This window comes from Ranitomeya imitator, chromosome 5 (genome assembly GCF_032444005.1).
Source record: "Ranitomeya imitator isolate aRanImi1 chromosome 5, aRanImi1.pri, whole genome shotgun sequence".
Classification (NCBI taxonomy): Eukaryota; Metazoa; Chordata; class Amphibia; order Anura; family Dendrobatidae; genus Ranitomeya; species Ranitomeya imitator.
The window spans coordinates 151054947-151073774 of record NC_091286.1 but is presented as its reverse complement, the minus strand read 5'-3'; positions in this window follow the sequence as shown (position 1 = coordinate 151073774).

Here is an 18828-nt window from a genome sequence, read left to right as displayed (position 1 = left end):
TGTCCCCAGAAAAGGTGTCTGGAAGTTTGACAGAGGGTTCAGACAAAGGTAATGAAACATCAGACACAACCCAATCCTTAAAGCCAGAAATAAAAGAAGCACTCAGAACGGATTTAACAGTCTTAGCCAGTTCTCTCCACACCTGTTAGTGAGATGCCACTATGGACCTTTGCTCCACAGACAGATTTTGCATCATCTGAGTCAGATTAGTTACCTGCTCAGACAAGCATGCAGTGGATCCATATACACAGTCAAACAAAAGCGCCTCTAATCAAATTTTGAAAGTGGGTCGATGATAATGTAATGACACATGGTGTGTGTCACCTGAGTAGCCTAAGGGGTGCTTGCAAGGGCCCAGACCAAGCGCAGGGAGTGTGAGAGCTAAAGCAAGCAGTGTGCACAGGAACTGACACTAAACAGTCACGTGATCTCAGGAGGTGGAGCTACCATGTGTGAGGAAAGGGAAGCAGCTGAGAGCACAGAATACGGGGCATAAAACATAAACGTAGTCAAATAAAGAGCCAAGGGTCAAATCCAAAAAAGAGCAAAGTACCTAGGGATGAGACAGCAAGTGAACCTAGATGAGCCGAGATGTCAAAGAACAAGGAAGGACAGGGCAGTACAGAGCAGAACACAGAGGCAGAAGTCAGGGGACAAACAGGGTCATACACAGAAAAGCTCACACGCATAGAGGCACAACGATAACAGATGAGTAAGCTGGGTCAGCAATTCCTAGCCGAGTAAACGGAAGTATCACCGACACTGGACACAGGAACTACCAGCATTAAATAGCCGCCCCAGAATGAAAGAGAGGCGAAGTATCTTCACTCTGGCCTGACCAGTACAGAGCCAGAACCATCTTGTCCTGAGTCATGACAGTGGATCGCTGTTGTGAATTCTGTGGACAAGCTCCCTCCTGTGGTCATGAGTGGTACTTCGGCTGGTTCTGTCTATGAGCTTCCTCTGGTGGATGTGAGTGGGGCTGCGGCTTCTGAGTTTCCTTCCTCAGGTGACGAGGTTAAGTCATTAGGTGCTGCTCTATTTAACTCCACCTAGTTCTTTGTTCCTTGCCTCCAATCAATGTTACAGTATTGGTCTTGCTCTCTCCTGGATCGTTCTTGTGGCCTGTCTGCCCTGCATAAGCTAAGTTTTGCTTGTGTTACTTTTGTTTGCTATATTTTCTGTCCAGCTTGCTATATTGGTTTTTCTTGCTTGCTGGAAGCTCTGAGACGCAGAGGGAGCACCTCCTTACCGTTAGTCGGTGCGGAGGGTCTTTTTGCGCCCTCTGCGTGGTTGTTTGTAGGTTTTTGTGCTGACCGCAAAGCTATCTTTCCTATCCTCGGTCTATTCAGTAAGTCGGGCCTCACTTTGCTAAAATCTATTTCATCTCTGTGTTTGTATTTTCATCTTTACTCACAGTCATTATATGTGGGGGGCTGCCTTTTCCTTTGGGGAATTTCTCTGAGGCAAGGTAGGCTTATTTTTCTTTCTTCAGGGCTAGCTAGTTTCTCAGGCTGTGCCCGAGGCGCCTAGGTCTGGTCAGGAGCGCTCCACGGCTACTTCTAGTGCGGTATGATAGGATTAGGGATTGCGGTCAGCAGAGTTCCCACGTCTCAGAGCTCGTCCTATGTTATTTGTAACTATCAGGTCACTTTGTGTGCTCTTAACCACTAGGTCCATTGTGGTTCTGAATCACCAGTTCATAACAGTACTGGAGGCCCAAAGTACTAATGCTTCTCAATAGAGGGAAAAGAGAAGTTCTGAGACCATTTTTTTTTTTCTGCACTGTGTTTTGTTTTTCTTTTCCCCTAGACATTTGGGTGGTTCAGGACACAGGTATAGTGATGGACATTAAAGGTCTGTCTTCTTGTGTGGATCATCTCATTGCAAGAGTACAAAATATTCAAGACTTTGTGGTTCAGAATTCTATGTTAGAACCACGAATTCCTATTCCTGATTTGTTTTCTGGAGATAGAGCTAAGTTTCTGAGTTTCAAAAATAATTGTAAACTGTTTCTGGCTTTGAAACCCCGCTCCTCTGGTGACCCAGTTCAACAAGTTAAGATCATTATTTCTTTATTACGTGGCGACCCTCAAGACTGGGCATTTTCCCTTGCGCCAGGAGATCCTGCATTATGTAATATTGATGCGTTTTTTCTGGCGCTCGGATTGCTTTATGAAGAACCTAATTCAGTGGATCAGGCAGAGAAAAATTTGCTGGCTCTGTGTCAGGGTCAGGATGAGGTAGAGATATATTGTCAGAAGTTTAGGAAGTGGTCTGTGCTCACTCAATGGAATGAATGTGCGCTGGCAGCTATTTTCAGAAAGGGTCTCTCTGAAGCCCTTAAGGATGTCATGGTGGGATTTCCTATGCCTGCTGGTCTGAATGAGTCTATGTCTTTGGCCATTCAGATCGGTCGACGCTTGCGTGAGCGTAATACTGTGCACCATTTGGCGGTATTATCTGAGCATAAACCTGAGCCTATGCAGTGCGATAGGACTTTGACCAGAGCTGAATGGCAAGAACACAGACGTCAGAATGGGCTGTGTTTTTACTGTGGTGATTCCACTCATGCAATCTCCGATTGTCCTAAGCGCACTAAGCGGTTCGCTAGGTCTGCCACCATTGGTACGGTACAGTCGAAATTTCTTTTGTCCGTTACTTTGATCTGCTCTTTGTCATCCTATTCTGTCATGGCATTTGTGGATTCAGGCGCTGCCCTGAATTTGATGGACTTGGAGTTTGCTAGGCGCTGTGGGTTTTTCTTGGAGCCCTTGCAGTATCCTATTCCATTGAGAGGAATTGATGCTACGCCTTTGGCCAAGAATAAGCCTCAGTACTGGACCCAGCTGACCATGTGCATGGCTCCTGCGCATCAGGAGGATATTCGCTTTTTGGTGTTGCATAATCTGCATGATGTGTTCGTGTTGGGGTTGCCATGGCTACAAGTCCATAACCCAGTATTGGATTGGAAATCAATGTCTGTGTCCAGCTGGGGTTGTCAGGGGGTACATGGTGATGTTCCATTTCTGTCTATTTCATCATCCACCCCTTCTCAGGTCCCAGAGTTCTTGTCGGATTACCGGGATGTATTTGATGAGCCCAAGTCCAGTGCCCTACCTCCGCATAGGGATTGCGATTGTGCTATCGATTTGATTCCTGGTAGTAAGTTTCCTAAAGGTCGACTGTTTAATTTGTCTGTGCCTGAGCACGCCGCTATGCGGAGTTACGTAAAGGAATCCTTGGAGAAGGGTCATATTCGCCCGTCGTCGCCGCCATTGGGAGCAGGGTTCTTTTTTGTGGCCAAGAAGGATGGTTCGCTGAGACCTTGTATTGATTACCGCCTTCTAAATAAAATCACAGTCAAATTTCAGTACCCCTTGCCGCTGCTGTCTGATTTGTTTGCTCGGATTAAGGGGGCTAGTTGGTTCACCAAGATAGATCTTCGTGGTGCGTATAATCTTGTGCGTATTAAACAGGGCGATGAATGGAAAACAGCATTTAATACGCCCGAGGGCCATTTTGAGTACCTGGTTATGCCATTCGGGCTTTCTAATGCTCCATCAGTGTTTCAGTCCTTTATGCATGACATCTTCCGAGAGTACCTGGATAAATTCCTGATTGTATACTTGGATGATATTTTGGTCTTCTCGGATGATTGGGAGTCTCACGTGAAGCAGGTCAGAATGGTGTTCCAGGTCCTGCGTGCGAATTCTTTGTTTGTGAAGGGGTCAAAGTGTCTCTTTGGTGTTCAGAAGGTTTCATTTTTGGGTTTCATTTTTTCCCCTTCTACTATCGAGATGGACCCTGTTAAAGTTCAGGCCATTTATGATTGGACTCAGCCGACATCTCTGAAGAGTCTGCAAAAGTTCCTGGGCTTTGCTAATTTTTATCGTCGCTTCATCAATAATTTTTCTAGTATTGCTAATCCGTTGACTGATTTAACCAAGAAGGGTGCTGATGTGGTCAATTGGTCTTCTGCTGCTGTGGAAGCTTTTCAGGAGTTGAAGCGTCGTTTTTCTTCTGCCCCTGTGTTGTGCCAACCAGATTTTTCGCTCCCATTCCAGGTCGAGGTTGATGCTTCTGAGATTGGAGCAGGGGCTGTTTTATCGCAAAGAAGTTCTGATGGCTCGGTGATGAAACCATGCGCCTTCTTTTCCAGGAAGTTTTTGCCTGCTGAGCGTAATTATGATGTTGGCAATCGAGAGTTGCTGGCCATGAAGTGGGCATTCGAGGAGTGGCGTCATTGGCTTGAAGGAGCTAAGCATCGCGTGGTGGTCTTGACTGATCACAAGAACTTGACTTATCTCGAGTCTGCCAAACGGTTGAATCCTAGACAGGCTCGTTGGTCGCTGTTTTTCGCCCGTTTTGACCTTGTGGTTTCGTACCTTCCGGGCTCTAAAAATGTGAAGGCGGATGCCCTGTCTAGGAGTTTTGTGCCCGACTCTCCGGGTTGGCCTGAGCCGGCGGGTATTGTCAAAGAGGGGGTAATTTTGTCTGCCATCTCCCCTGATTTGCGGCGGGTGCTGCAAAAATTTCAGGCTGATAGACCTGACCGTTGCCCAGCGGAGAAACTGTTTGTCCCTGATAAATGGACGAGTAGAGTTATCTCTGAGGTTCATTGTTCGGTGTTGGCTGGTCATCCTGGAATCTTTGGTACCAGAGATTTGGTGGCTAGATCCTTTTGGTGGCCGTCTCTGTCACGGGATGTGCGTTCGTTTGTGCAGTCCTGTGGGATTTGTGCTCGGGCTAAGCCCTGCTGTTCTCGTGCCAGTGGGTTGCTTTTGCCCTTGCCAGTCCCGAAGAGGCCCTGGACACATATCTCTATGGATTTTATTTCGGATCTTCCCGTCTCTCAAAAAATGTCGGTCATTTGAGTGGTTTGTGATCGCTTCTCTAAGATGGTCCATTTGGTACCCTTGTCTAAATTGCCTTCCTCCTCTGATTTGGTGCCATTGTTCTTCCAGCATGTGGTTCGTTTACATGGCATTCCGGAGAACATCGTTTCTGACAGAGGTTCCCAGTTTGTTTCGAGGTTTTGGCGAGCCTTTTGTGCTAGGATGGGCATTGATTTGTCTTGTTCCTCGGCTTTCCATCCTCAGACAAATGGCCAGACTGAACGAACCAATCAGACCTTGGAAACATATCTGAGATGTTTTGTTTCTGCTGATCAGGATGATTGTGTGTCCTTTTTGCCTTTGGCTGAGTTCGCCCTTAATAATCGGGCCAGCTCGGCTACCTTGGTTTCTCCGTTTTTCTGCAATTCTGGTTTCCATCCTCGTTTCTCTTCAGGGCAGGTTGAGTCTTCAGACTGTCCTGGTGTGGATACTGTAGTGGATAGGTTGCAGCAGATTTGGACTCATGTAGTGGACAATTTGACATTGTCCCAGGAGAAGGCTCAACGTTTCGCTAACCGCAGGCGCTGTGTGGGTCCCCGACTTCGTGTTGGGGATTTGGTTTGGTTGTCATCTTGTTATATTCCTATGAAAGTTTCCTCTCCTAAGTTTAAGCCTCGTTTCATTGGTCCGTATAGGATTTCTGAGGTTCTTAATCCTGTGTCTTTTCGTTTGACCCTTCCAGCTTCTTTTTCCATCCATAATGTATTCCATAGGTCATTGTTGCGGAGATACGTGGCACCTGTGGTTCCATCCGTTGATCCTCCTGCCCCGGTTTTGGTTGAGGGGGAGTTGGAGTATATAGTGAAGAAGATTTTGGATTCTCGTATTTCGAGACTGAAACTCCAGTACCTGGTTAAGTGGAAGGGTTATGGTCAGGAAGATAATTCCTGGGTCTTTGCCTCTGATGTTCATGCTGCCGATCTGGTTCGTGCCTTTCATTTGGCTCATCCTGGTCGGCCTGGGGGCTCTGGTGAGGGTTCGGTGACCCCTCCTCAAGGGGGGGGGGTACTGTTGTGAATTCTGTGGTCAAGCTCCCTCCTGTGGTCATGAGTGGTACTTCGGCTGGTTCTGTCTATGAGCTTCCTCTGGTGGATGTGAGTGGGGCTGCGGCTTCTGAGTTTCCTTCCTCAGGTGACGAGGTTAAGTCGTTTGGTGCTGCTCTATTTAACTCCACCTAGTTCTTTGTTCCTTGCCTCCAGTCAATGTTCCAGTATTGGTCTTGCTCTCTCCTGGATCATTCTTGTGGCCTGTCTGCCCTGCATAAGCTAAGGTTTGCTTGTGTTACTTTTGTTTGCTATATTTTCTGTCCAGCTTGCTATATTGGCTTTTCTTGCTTGCTGGAAGCTCTGATACGCAGAGGGAGCACCTCCGTACCGTTAGTCGGTGCGGAGGGTCTTTTTGCGCCCTCTGCTTGGTTGTTTGTAGGTTTTTGTGCTGACCGCAAAGCTATCTTTCCTATCCTCGGTCTATTCAGTAAGTCGGGCCTCACTTTGCTAAAATCTATTTCATCTCTGTGTTTGTATTTTCATCTTTACTCACAGTCATTATATGTGGGGGGCTGCCTTTTCCTTTGGGGAATTTCTCTGAGGCAAGGTAGGCTTATTTTTCTTTCTTCAGGGCTAGCTAGTTTCTCAGGCTGTGCCCGAGGCGCCTAGGTCTGGTCAGGAGCGCTCCACGGCTACTTCTAGTATGGCATGATAAGATTAGGGATTGCAGTCAGCAGAGTTCCCACGTCTCAGAGCTCGTCCTATGTTATTAGTAACTATCAGGTCACTTTGTGTGCTCTTAACCACTAGGTCCATTGTGGTTCTGAATCACCAGTTCATAACAGATCGCCCCCCAAGGGCTATAGGGTACTCGGTACCGGGTCCTGCGGTTCACAGGGGGATATCACGGTGGCTGACCCGGTCCGTGGTCCTGGGACGTCCATATAAAAGGGAAAGGTCTTTAAGGGATAAAGTTTATGTTCATGATGCCACCTGTGGTATTCGGTCAGGGTGACCGATGCTGCTTTAAGGGGTCCGCTGGGGTGTTGTTATGGCAGCTAGATGGTATACCTTCCCACAGGTGAAGAATGTCCCCAGGGCTTCCCGGTGTATGGATCGTGCTATGGTGAGAGGTGCAGAGAAGAATGAGGACACAAGGTTGCAGTCTCTTTACCTTTACTGAAGACATCAGCATCCACAGTTCAAGGCACCAGATCACGGGGCAGGCAGAGTCTGGTCAGTTTGGAGGCAAGTCCAGAGTTCCATTGTCCAGGTGGAAATCAGTAGCCTTCCCTTGTGCTGCGGTGGTGTAGTCCCTTACTGCCTATGGCTTCACATAATGGTCTCACAGATGTGGTGTTTCATTCTCTCTGACCCCCATATAGGATAGTACAAAACCTGTATGACTTGAGCCTGTTTATAGGGTCTCTTAGATAACCCGGCTCTGTAGGTGTCACCGTGCCTCCTGGGTGTAGGTGCAGACAGGTAACCTGCAATTAGCTGTCCTGGCGGTCTCTGAAATAAGGCACAGAGGTCCTTACTCCCTCGGTGTTCCGGCTACAAGGATTTTGCACCTCAGAAGGAGACAGCTTGAACGGGGCTGGTCCCCTTCTGGTATCCTCTCCTTTGCTTCAACATCCTTCACGCTTGCTGCAATACAGTTCTGCCTTTCAATGTCTCTTTCTGGGAGCTGCAGCTCTGAGGGCATGCACAGCTCCATTAACCTTCCATCCTCCTCAAACTTTGGTCTGGAACTAACAGAACTCCTGTCTGGAGCTCTGCCAGGAACTGGCTAACTTTCCCTACAGACAACCAGTTATACTGTATATATATGGGGAGTGACCTAATAAAGCGGGTGAAATGTGTTGCATGTTTGTGATACCTGGATGCAGTTATCCTTCTTTGCCTCCAAACGTAGCATCACTCTCCACGAGAGGAAAGCAATACCACTGCGAAGACCAGTACCCTGGGGCACCACAACAGCTACTATCTGCATGTTGCTCCCACACTTAGTAAAGAAGAGTTTATTTTTCTAAAACTGTCTAGTTTAATTTCCAAGAATGAGAAAGGTCCCTAGCTCCACTGAGACATGGCAGAGTCCACCTTGAGAATGATGTTTAAGGTAAAGTATGTTAGTGCACACACTCGAGTACCCATTTGTATGGTGTTTAGGACTTTCAAAGTAAACATTGGGCAGGGAAGGTCAAAACATGTTGACTAGATTCTCGTGCATTTTTCTCAATAGAACAATGAGGGAAATGGGCGATAGTCTAACCTGCATGTGATCACAATGATGCTAATCACTTACTTGCAGTCATGTGACCACCCACTTGCTTGGAGAATACTGGAGAAACATGACAATGTGCAAATCACACACTGCCATATTTCGGTGGTCTGTGGTCACATTGTTTGAATCTTTCCTTAACAAAGTGACTGCAAATGTTTTGTCGAAACCCTGAAACCCAAAGATCCTTTTAACCAGTTCACAACCAGGCCATTTATACACCTTTCTAGCCACTGACATTTTCAGATTTTCTTACACATGCGCTTTTAATGGCTCCAAAATTTTTTCTCACTCAGATATTAAAATAATGTTTGCCTCTTTTTTTACCCGACACATGTGACAGAATTTTTTGCTATTTTTAGATTCCTTTTTTTGCTGACATTGGGGAAAATGTTTAGAAAAATAGGAAATACGTGTCCAGTGTTAACTTTTTTATTTACTTTTTAATTTATGACAACAAAGGACATCTAAAAACTTTAAAAATTGTTTTCCCTTTTCCACACAGTGTCTTCAACAAAATGGCGCCGTATATTGTGGGATGTGCATGCATTCAGTCTGGCGCCATCTTATTGAAGAATTGTACTACAACATCAACATAGTAGTGCGCATGCACACTATGTTGATGTTATAATGAAAAATATTATATTTCCACTAACAATTCAACAATTACTTCGTGCGTGGAGGTTCTTAGCGCTTTGGCGTCATTTTGTGGTTTCCCACTTTTTAAAATGCCTAGTCTTTTTTAGTGTATTTTCTTGATATTTAATACAAACTTATATGTTTGTACTTGATGATTCTATTGTACATTTTTTCATTATATGATATTCTAATTTTGTACTGAATCCGTTATTATGTCCATATAACATTTGTTATGGCATTGGGTATTCCTGATTACCATGTAGCTACAATGTTGTGCGTGTGGATATTTGTATTTACTATGTTGATGCTGTAGTACATTACTTTTTTCACCATGTCCAGATTATCAAGGTGGGGTGTTAAAGTTCATTAAAATGGCGTTGGAGTCAGCGCGTGCACATGCCATGCTTATGTCAGTACCAGAGCCAAACTCTTTGAAATCTTTCACTCTCTCCTGAGCCCTTACGGTACAGACCCCCATTACAAACCTCAGTACCAATGATCTGGCCACTTATTTCCTACAAAAAATCAATCACATTTTTGCATTTCGACTCAGTGCCTGGATCCCCTTCCCACCTGCACCTCAAGTTCGCTTTCCATTTTCGAGCCTTTCATAGAACCTACAACTCTACAACCTGCACCAGTGACCTTATTCCCTCACATCTCCTTCATTCCTTCTCTTCAGCTGTCATTATCCAGCTAACTAAAAAAAATTAACTTCTCTCTTTCTTTTGGTATCTTTCTCTCTTGTTTCAAACAAGCCATCATAATCCCTTTACTTAAAAAGCCATCTTAGGACCAGAACTGTGCTGCCAACTACAGACCAATCTCCAACCTTCCCTTTATCTCCAAACTCCTGGAACGCTTGTTCCACTCCCGTCTCATCTGCTATCTCTCAAATAGTGTTGAGCGATACCTTCCGATATCGGAAAGTATCGGTATCGGATTGGATCGGCCGATATTAAAAAAATATCGGATATCGCCGATACCGATACCCGATCCCAATGCAAGTCAATGGGACCAAAATATCGGAATTAAAATAAACCCTTTCTTTCCTTGTAGGTTCATTCTACATCAAGGAAAACAACTAAGAATAATGTAGGATGTATTTGGTGAGGTGGCGGAGACATTAAAGGCATAGAGGTTTAGCCCAATCAAATAGAATAGCATGAATTTTTTTTTTTTTCTAAAGACGTTCGGAGTGACAAAGATATTGACTATGTATATTTTTTTTTATTTTGTCCGATATTGATGTTTCACTATTCCACGCCCTTCCCCTTCTTTTTTTTTACTTTTCCCACACTTTCATCTTCATCATCATCAGCATCTTTGACATCAACTTCTTCACCTTATTCATCTTCTTCTTCATCTTCTACCTATTATTTTTTTGGATTACATTCTTCATATTAATTTTATTCAACTATTATTATTCTTCCTATTCTACTTCTTCATCATATCCTCATTTGTGACAGGCATTGCCATAGTTGTTATCTATAAAAGTTTCAAGATTACACCTTCCGTTCTGCCTGTCACAAAAGTTACATTTGTCCGCGTTCAGTTTGGCCTGCAGCATCAGGCTTTATCCAGGGGCACCACGAGGAGGAACGGACTCACCCCCATACACTGCTTAGTCTTCTTCTGCATATAATTTAGATAATATCTTTTGCTCTGATATTAAGTGTTATGCTTAATGTTCTTCTGCTCTTTGTTCTGCAGCCTTTTGTTCTTCTGCTTCTCGGTCTTCCATGTCGTCGTCTCCAGGGTCGTCGTCTCCATGGTCGTCGTCTCTGCCGTCGTCGTCGTCTCCGCCGTCGTCGTCGTCGTCATCTTAGGGGTGGTCTTCTGGGTCGTCGTCTTTAGGGTCTTGAACTTGGAAATGTAGCAGAAGGTACAAGAAGGCTGAGAAAATGCCGAGAACCAGCTGATGGAACTGGAACTCGGATGGCTACCCGAAGGTCAAAGAGCCAATGGAACTACCGAGGACCAGCTGACGTTACTGGAACCCGGTTACTAAGCAGGAGGTACCCGTGCTAAAAAGCACTACCAAGTACCGCCTGACGTTGGCGGAACTCAGATGCCCAGAAGGAGGCACCTAAGCCAAAGGCTCTGCCCGGAACCTGCTAACGTTACTGGAACCAGGATGGGGAGCAGAAGGTACAAGAGCAAAAGACACTGCCGCGAACCAGCTGACGGTACTGGGACCCGGATGGGTAGCCGAAGGTCCAAGAGCCAATGGAACTACCGAGGACCAGCTGACGTTACTGGAACCCGGTTACTAAGCAGGAGGTACCCGTGCTTAAAAGCACAACCAAGGACCACCTGACGTTGGTGGAACTCGGATACCCAGAAGGAGGCACCTAAGCCAAAGGCTCTGCCCAGAACCAGCTGACGGTACTGGAACCAGGATGGGGAGCAGAAGGTACAAGAGCAAAAGACACTGCCGAGAACCAGCTGACAGTACTGGAACCCGGATGCGTTGGCCAACTGTGCAATAGCCAATAGCACGACCGAGGACCAGCTGACGGTGCTGGAACCCGGTTACTAAGCTGTAGGTGCCCGCGCTTAAAAGCACTACCAAGGACCGCCTGGCGTTGGCGGAACTCGGATACCCAGGAGGAGGCACCTAAGCCAAAGGCTCGGCCCGGAACCAGCTGACGGTGCTGGAACCAGGTGGTGGACCAGAAGGTCCACAGGAGAGGAGAGAACAGCTAGGCCGCGAGGCAGCCGCAGTTACCGAACACCAACAGTCCTACAGGGGGAGCTTGGCCTACTGGCACTACAGAACCAGCCTTGACTACCAATTCACGCAGCCCACATAGGAAGCTCCTAAACTGGAGGCACCCTGGAGTTGGCTAACCTGACCGCAACACGACGGGGCAAGCATAGGCGTCTCAGTGAGCTTGACACTACCCGGAAACAGCTGACGGTGCTGGGACCAGGCTGGGCACGAGGGAGTACCCGTGACAAAAACACTGCCGAGAACCAGCTGGCGGTGCTGGAACCCAGATGCGTTGCCCCAGTGTGCAAGAGCCAATGGCACCGAGGACCAGCTGACGGTGCTGGAACCCGGTTACTAAGCTGTAGGTGCCCGCGCTTAAAAGCACTACCAAGGACCGCCTGGCGTTGGCGGAACTCGGATACCCAGGAGGAGGCACCTAAGCCAAAGGCTCTGCCCGGAACCAGCTGACGGTGCTGGAACCAGGTGGTGGACCAGAAGGTCCACAGGAGAGGAGAGAACAGCTACGCCGTGAGGCAGCCGCAGTTACCGAACACCAACAGTCCTACAGGGGGAGCTTGGCCTACTGGCACTACAGAACCAGCCTTGACTACCAATTCACGCAGCCCACATAGGAAGCTCCTTAAACTGGAGGCACCCTGGAGTTTGCTAACCCAACCGCAAGACGACGGGGCAACGCATAGGTGTCTCAGTGTGTTTGACAGTACCCGGAAACAGCTGACGGTGCTGGAACCAGGCTGGGCACGAGGGAGTACCCATGACAAAAACACTGCCGGGAACCAGCTGGCGGTGCTGGAACCCGGATGCGTTGCCCCAGTGTGCAAGAGCCAATGGCACGATCGAGGACCAGCTGACGGTGCTGGAACCCGGTTACTAAGCTGTAGGTGCCCGCGCTTAAAAGCACTACCAAGGACCTCCTGGCTTTGGCGGAACTCGGATACCCAGGAGGAGGCACCTAAGCCAAAGGCTCGGCCCGGAACCAGCTGACGGTGCTGGAACCAGGTGGTGGACCAGAAGGTCCACAGGAGAGGAGAGAACAGCTAGGCCGCGAGGCAGCCGCAGTTACCGAACACCAACAGTCCTACAGGGGGAGCTTGGCCTACTGGCACTACAGAACCAGCCTTGACTACCAATTCACGCAGCCCACATAGGAAGCTCCTAAACTGGAGGCACCCTGGAGTTGGCTAACCCGACCGCAACACGACGGGGCAACGCATAGGTGTCTCAGTGAGTTTGACAGTACCCGGAAACAGCTGACGGTGCTGGGACCAGGCTGGGCACGAGGGAGTACCCGTGACAAAAACACTGCCGAGAACCAGCTGGCGGTGCTGGAAGCCGGATGCGTTGCCCCAGTGTGCAAGAGCCAATGGCACCAAGGACCAGCTGACGGTGCTGGAACCCGGTTACTAAGCTGTAGGTGCCCGCGCTTAAAAGCACTACCAAGGACCGCCTGGCTTTGGCGGAACTCGGATACCCAGGAGGAGGCACCTAAGCCAAAGGCTCTGCCCGGAACCAGCTGATGGTGCTGGAACCAGGTGGTGGACCAGAAGGTCCACAGGAGAGGAGAGAACAGGTAGGCCGTGAGGCAGCCGCAGTTACCGAACACCAACAGTCCTACAGGGGGAGCTTGGCCTACTGGCACTACAGAACCAGCCTTGACTACCAATTCACGCAGCCCACATAGGAAGCTCCTAAACTGGTGGCACCCTGGAGTTGGCTAACCCGACCGCAACACGACGGGGCAACGCATAGGTGTCTCAGTGAGTTTGACAGTACCCGGAAACAGCTGACGGTGCTGGAACCAGGCTGGGCACGAGGGAGTACCCGTGACAAAAACACTGCCGGAACCAGCTGGCGGTGCTGGAACCCGGATGCGTTGCCCCAGTGTGCAAGAGCCAATGGCATGACCGAGGACCAGCTGACGGTGCTGGAACCTGGTTACTAAGCTGTAGGTGCCCGCGCTTAAAAGCACTACCAAGGACCGCCTGGCGTTGGCGGAACTCGGATACCCAGGAGGAGGCACCTAAGCCAAAGGCTCTGCCCGGAACCAGCGGACGGTGCTGGAACCAGGTGGTGGACCAGAAGGTCCACAGGAGAGGAGAGAACAGCTAGGCCGTGAGGCAGCCGCAGTTACCGAACACCAACAGTCCTACAGGGGGAGCTTGGCCTACTGGCACTACAGAACCAGCCTTGACTACCAATTCACGCAGCCCACATAGGAAGCTCCTAAACTGGAGGCACGCATAGGCGTCTCAGTGAGCTTGACACTACCCGGAAACAGCTGACGGTGCTGGAACCAGGATGCGTTGCCTATTAAAGATTATCTTCCTACAGCCCCAACTAGCGGTGTTGGAGCAAAGGGTAAGCAGGGGGAGCAGAGTGTAGGCCGAAGCCTAGTTGAACCTATTTCAAAGGAAACCTTTAACCCCCCTCAGGTGTTACAAAGTACAAGAGCCACACCTTGTGCAGCATTAATGCTGCACAAGTCAAAGGTTGCTCTATGAATTTTGCAACTTGCACACGCTGAATAAAACACGTACACTATTTAGCCCATTATACTGTCAAACAGTAGTGGAGGCGTGACTTGTTTTTTTAAGGAGACGCAGCACTGGTGTCCCAAACAACGCCTTGGTGCTGGGCGCAGCTTCCTGAGCGTTGTTATTTGCTGTACAGGAGTCTGCGCTCTTGTGTTATCCCTAGGCAATGCCCTGTTAGCGCTGCCCGTCTTATGACCTCATTTCATGTTGGCTGGTGCGGTTAACGATGGCAATGAATCCCAGACCCACAGTGCCTTTTCATAAAGTCACACTGCGGTGCTAGGATTTGTGGCCTTGAGCATTAAATATTTTCGCCGCTCACACAAGTCCTTACACCTGCTTCAGACTGGGCGGCCTCTGCTGATCCCTTATCGCATGCCGCGGCCATGAGGCCGCACAGTCTGAAGAAGGCGGAAGGAGATGAGTTAAGACAGGCGAACATATGCACTGCTCGTGCCCATAAACCACACCCTCGCTGTCAAAATAAATAACACACCGAGGGGCGTTGTTTCGAGCAGGGCGGACGCACAGGCGCAGCCAGCTAACCAATGATGTCAAAAGACGGGCAGCGCTACCAAGGGTGGTGCTGCGTATCATTAGAAAGGAAAGTCACAACTCAGGGACAGTGGAATGGTCTCAATGAGACACATTTTCTACGTGTTGAGTTTCACGTGGGCAAGGAGAAAAAGTCAGCCACCTTGTACAAATGCGGCATTACTGCTGTACAAGGTGGCTGTTATACATAGAAACACCTTGGGGTGGGTGGCAGGGTCCCTTTAATTTCAGTTCATGTGCCTGCGTGGCGTTTGCAGGTCACGTTGCCGGCTACACAGCAGGGGAACAGCTGGCGGTGCTGAACCCCACTGACACATTGGCTGGTGTATTTATCTCTGTGCAGCTAGCAGTTCCAGGCAAAAACTGGTGGTGTTAGAGCCCAGGGTCAGCAGGAGGAGGAGAGGAGCAGAGTGTAGGCCGAAGCCTGCACTGGTGGCAGCTTTTGGTCTGTTGTGCCAGCGTGGCTTGTGCTGGACACGATGCCGGCTACACAGCAGGGGAACAGCTGGCGGTGCTGAACCCCACTGACACATTGGCTGGTGTTTTTATCTCTGTGCAGCTAGCAGTTCCAGGCAAAAACTGGCGGTGTTAGAGCCCAGGGTCAGCATGAGGAGAGAGGAGCAGAGTGTAGGCTGAAGCCTGCACTGGTGGCAGCTTTTGTTCGGTTGTGCCAGCGTGGCTTGTGCTGGACACGTTGCCGACTACACAGCAGGGGAACAGCTGGCGGTGCTGAACCCCACTAACACATTGGCTGGTGTTTTTCTCTGTGCAGCCAGCACTTCCGGGCACCAACTGGCGGTGTTAGAGCCCAGGGTCAGCAGGAGGAGGAGAGGAGCAGAGCGTAGGCTGAAGCCTAGTAGAACCAATTTCAAAGGTAACCTTGAACCCCCCCTCAGGTGTTGCAAGGTACAAGAGCCACACCTTGTGCAGCATTAATGCTGCACAATTAAAAGGTTGCTCTATTAATTTTGCTCCTTGCACACGCTGAATAAAACACGTACACTATTTAGCCCATTATACTGTCAAACAGTAGTGGAGGCGTGACTTTTCTTATTAAGGAGACGCAGCACAGGGGTCAAAATTTACACCAAGGTGCTGGGCGCAGATTCCTGAGCGTTGTTATTTGCTGTACAGGAGTCTGCGCTCTTGTTATCCCTTGGCCATGCGCTGTTAGTGCTGCCTGTCTTCTGACCTCATTTCATGTCGGATGTTGCGGTTAGTGATGGCCATGAATCCCAGGCCCACAGTGTGTTTTCAAAAATTCACACTGCGTGGCTGGGATTCGTGGCCTTGTGCAGTAAATATGTTTGCCGCTCACACATGTCCTTACACCTGCTTCAGACTGGGCGGCCTCATCTGATCCCTTATTGCATGCCGCGGCCATGAGGCTGCCCAGTCTGGAGAAGGCGGAAGGAGATGAGTGAACACAGGCAAACATATGCACTGGACATGCCCATCAATCACTCCCTCGCTGTCAAAATAAATAAGACACCGAGGGGCGTTGTTTCGAGCAGGGCAGACGCACAGGCGCAGCCAGCTAACCAATGATGTCAAAAGACGGGCAGCGCTACCAAGGGTGGTGCTGCGTATCATTAGAAAGGAAAGTCACACCTCAGGGACAGTGGATTGGTCTCAATGAGACACATTTTGTACGTGTTGAGTTCCACGTGGGCAAGTAGAAAAAGTCAGCCACCTTGTACAAATGCAGCATTACTGCTGTACAAGGTGGCTGTTATACATAGAAACACCTGGGGGTGGGGGGCAGGCTCCCTTCAATTTCAGTTCAGGTGCCTGCGCGGCGTTTGCAGGTCACGTTGCCGGCTGCACAGCAGGGGAACAGCTGGCGGTGCTGAACACCCACTGACACAATGGCGGGTGTTTTTCTCTGTGCAGCCAGCACTTCCAGGCAAAAACTAGCGGTGTTAGAGCCCAGGGTAAGCAGGAGGAGGAGAGGAGTAGAGTGTAGGCCGAAGCCTGCACTGGTGGCAGCTTTTGGTCTGTTGTGCCAGCGTGGCTTGTGCTGGACACGATGCCGGCTACACAGCAGGGGAACAGCTGGCGGTGCTGAACCCCACTGACACAATGGCGGGTGTTTTTCTCTGTGCAGCCAGCACTTCCGGGCAAAAACTAGCGGTGTTAGAGCCCAGGGTCAGCAGGAGGAGGAGAGGAGCAGAGTGTAGGACGAAGCCTGCACTGGTGGCAGCTTTTGGTCTGTTGTGCCAGCGTGGCTTGTGCTGGACACGATGCCGGCTACACAGCAGGGGAACAGCTGGCGGTGCTGAACCCCACTGACACAATGGCGGGTGTTTTTCTCTGTGCATCCAGCACTGCCGGGCCCCAACTGGCGTAGTTAGAGCCCAGGGTCTGCAGGAGGAGCAGAGTGTAGGCCGAAGCCTAATTGAACCAATTTCAAAGGTAACCTTTAACCCACCCTCAGGTGTTACAATGTTGAAGAGCCACACCTTGTGCAGCAGTAATGCTCCGCAAGTTAAAGGTTGCTCTTTAAGTTTTGCTCATTGCACACGCAGAATGAAAGACGTACACAATTTAGCTCATTGTACAGTAGAACTGTATTGGAGGCGTGACTTGTCTTTTTAAGGAGACGCAGCACAGGTGCACATAAATAACACCTTGGTGCTGGGCGCAACCTCCTGAGCATTGTTATTTGCTGTACAGGAGTCTGCGCTATTGTGATCCCTTGGCCATGCGCTGTGAGCGCTGCCTGTCTTCTCACCTCATTTCATGTTGGCCGGTGCGGTTAGCAATGGGCATGAATCCCAGACCCGCAGTGTCTTTTAATAAAGTCACACTGCAGAGCTGGGATTTGTGGCCTTGTGCAGTAAATATGTTCGCCGCTCACACATGACCTTACACCTGCTTCAGACTGGGCGGCCTCAGCTGATCCCTTATCGCCTACCACGGCCATGAGGCCGCACAGTCTGAAGAAGGCGGAAGGAGATGAGTTAAGACAGGCGAACATATGCTCTGCACATGCCCATCAATCACACCCTCGCAGCCAAAATATATGAGACAACGAGGGGGGTTGTGTCGGGCAGGGCGGACGCACAGGCACAGGCAGCCAACCAATGATGTCAGAAGATGGCAGCACCACCAAGGGGGGTGCTGCGTGTCATTAAAAAGGAAAGTCACACCTCAGGGACATTGTAATGGTCTGTAATGAGACACATTTTGTACGTGTTACATTCAACGTGGGCAAGGAGAAAAAGTCAGCCACCTTGTACAAATGCAGCAGTACTGCTGTACAAGGTGGCTGTTATACATAGAAACACCTTAGGGTGGGTGGCAGGGTCCCTTTAATTTCAGTTCATCTGCCTGCGTGGCTGTTATGCTGTGCTATCAGGCAACACAGTGTGCAGTAATCAGCGCACATACAGTGATATGGCAATAACCCAAAAAACAATAGAACAAGCTCTGAGACGTGGAATCTCTGCAGACTGCAATACCTGAACCTATCCTCACACAACTAAAAGCAGCAGTGGATTGCGCCTAACACTACCTATGCAACTCGGCACTGCCTGAGGAGCTGACTAGCCTGAAGATAGAAATACAAGCCTGACTTGCCTCAGAGAAATACCCCAAAGGAATAGGCAGCCCCCCACATATAATGACTGTTAGCAAGATGAAAAGACAAAACGTAGGAATGAAATAGATTCAGCAAAGTGAGGCCCGATATTCTAGACAGAGCGAGGATAGCAAAGAGAACTATGCAGTCTACAAAAAACCCTAAAGCAGAACCACGCAAAGGGGAGCAAAAAGACCCACCGTGCCGAACTAACGGCACGGCGGTGCACCCTTTGCGTCTCAGAGCTTCCAGCAAAAGAGAATAGCACAGCTGGACAGAAAAAACGGAAACAAAAACAAAGTAACACTTATCTAGCAGAGCAGCAGGCCACAGGAAAGATGCAGTAGCTCAGATCCAACACTGGAACATTGACAAGGAGCAAGGAAGACAGACTCAGGTGGAGTTAAATAGCAAGGCAGCCAACGAGCTCACCAAAACACCTGAGGGAGGAAGCCCAGAGGCTGCAATACCACTTGTGACCACAGGAGTGAATTCAGCCACAGAATTCACAACAGTACCCCCCCCTTGAGGAGGGGTCACTGAACCCTCACCAGAACCCCCAGGCCGACCAGGATGAGCCACATGAAAGGCACGAACAAGATCTGGGGCATG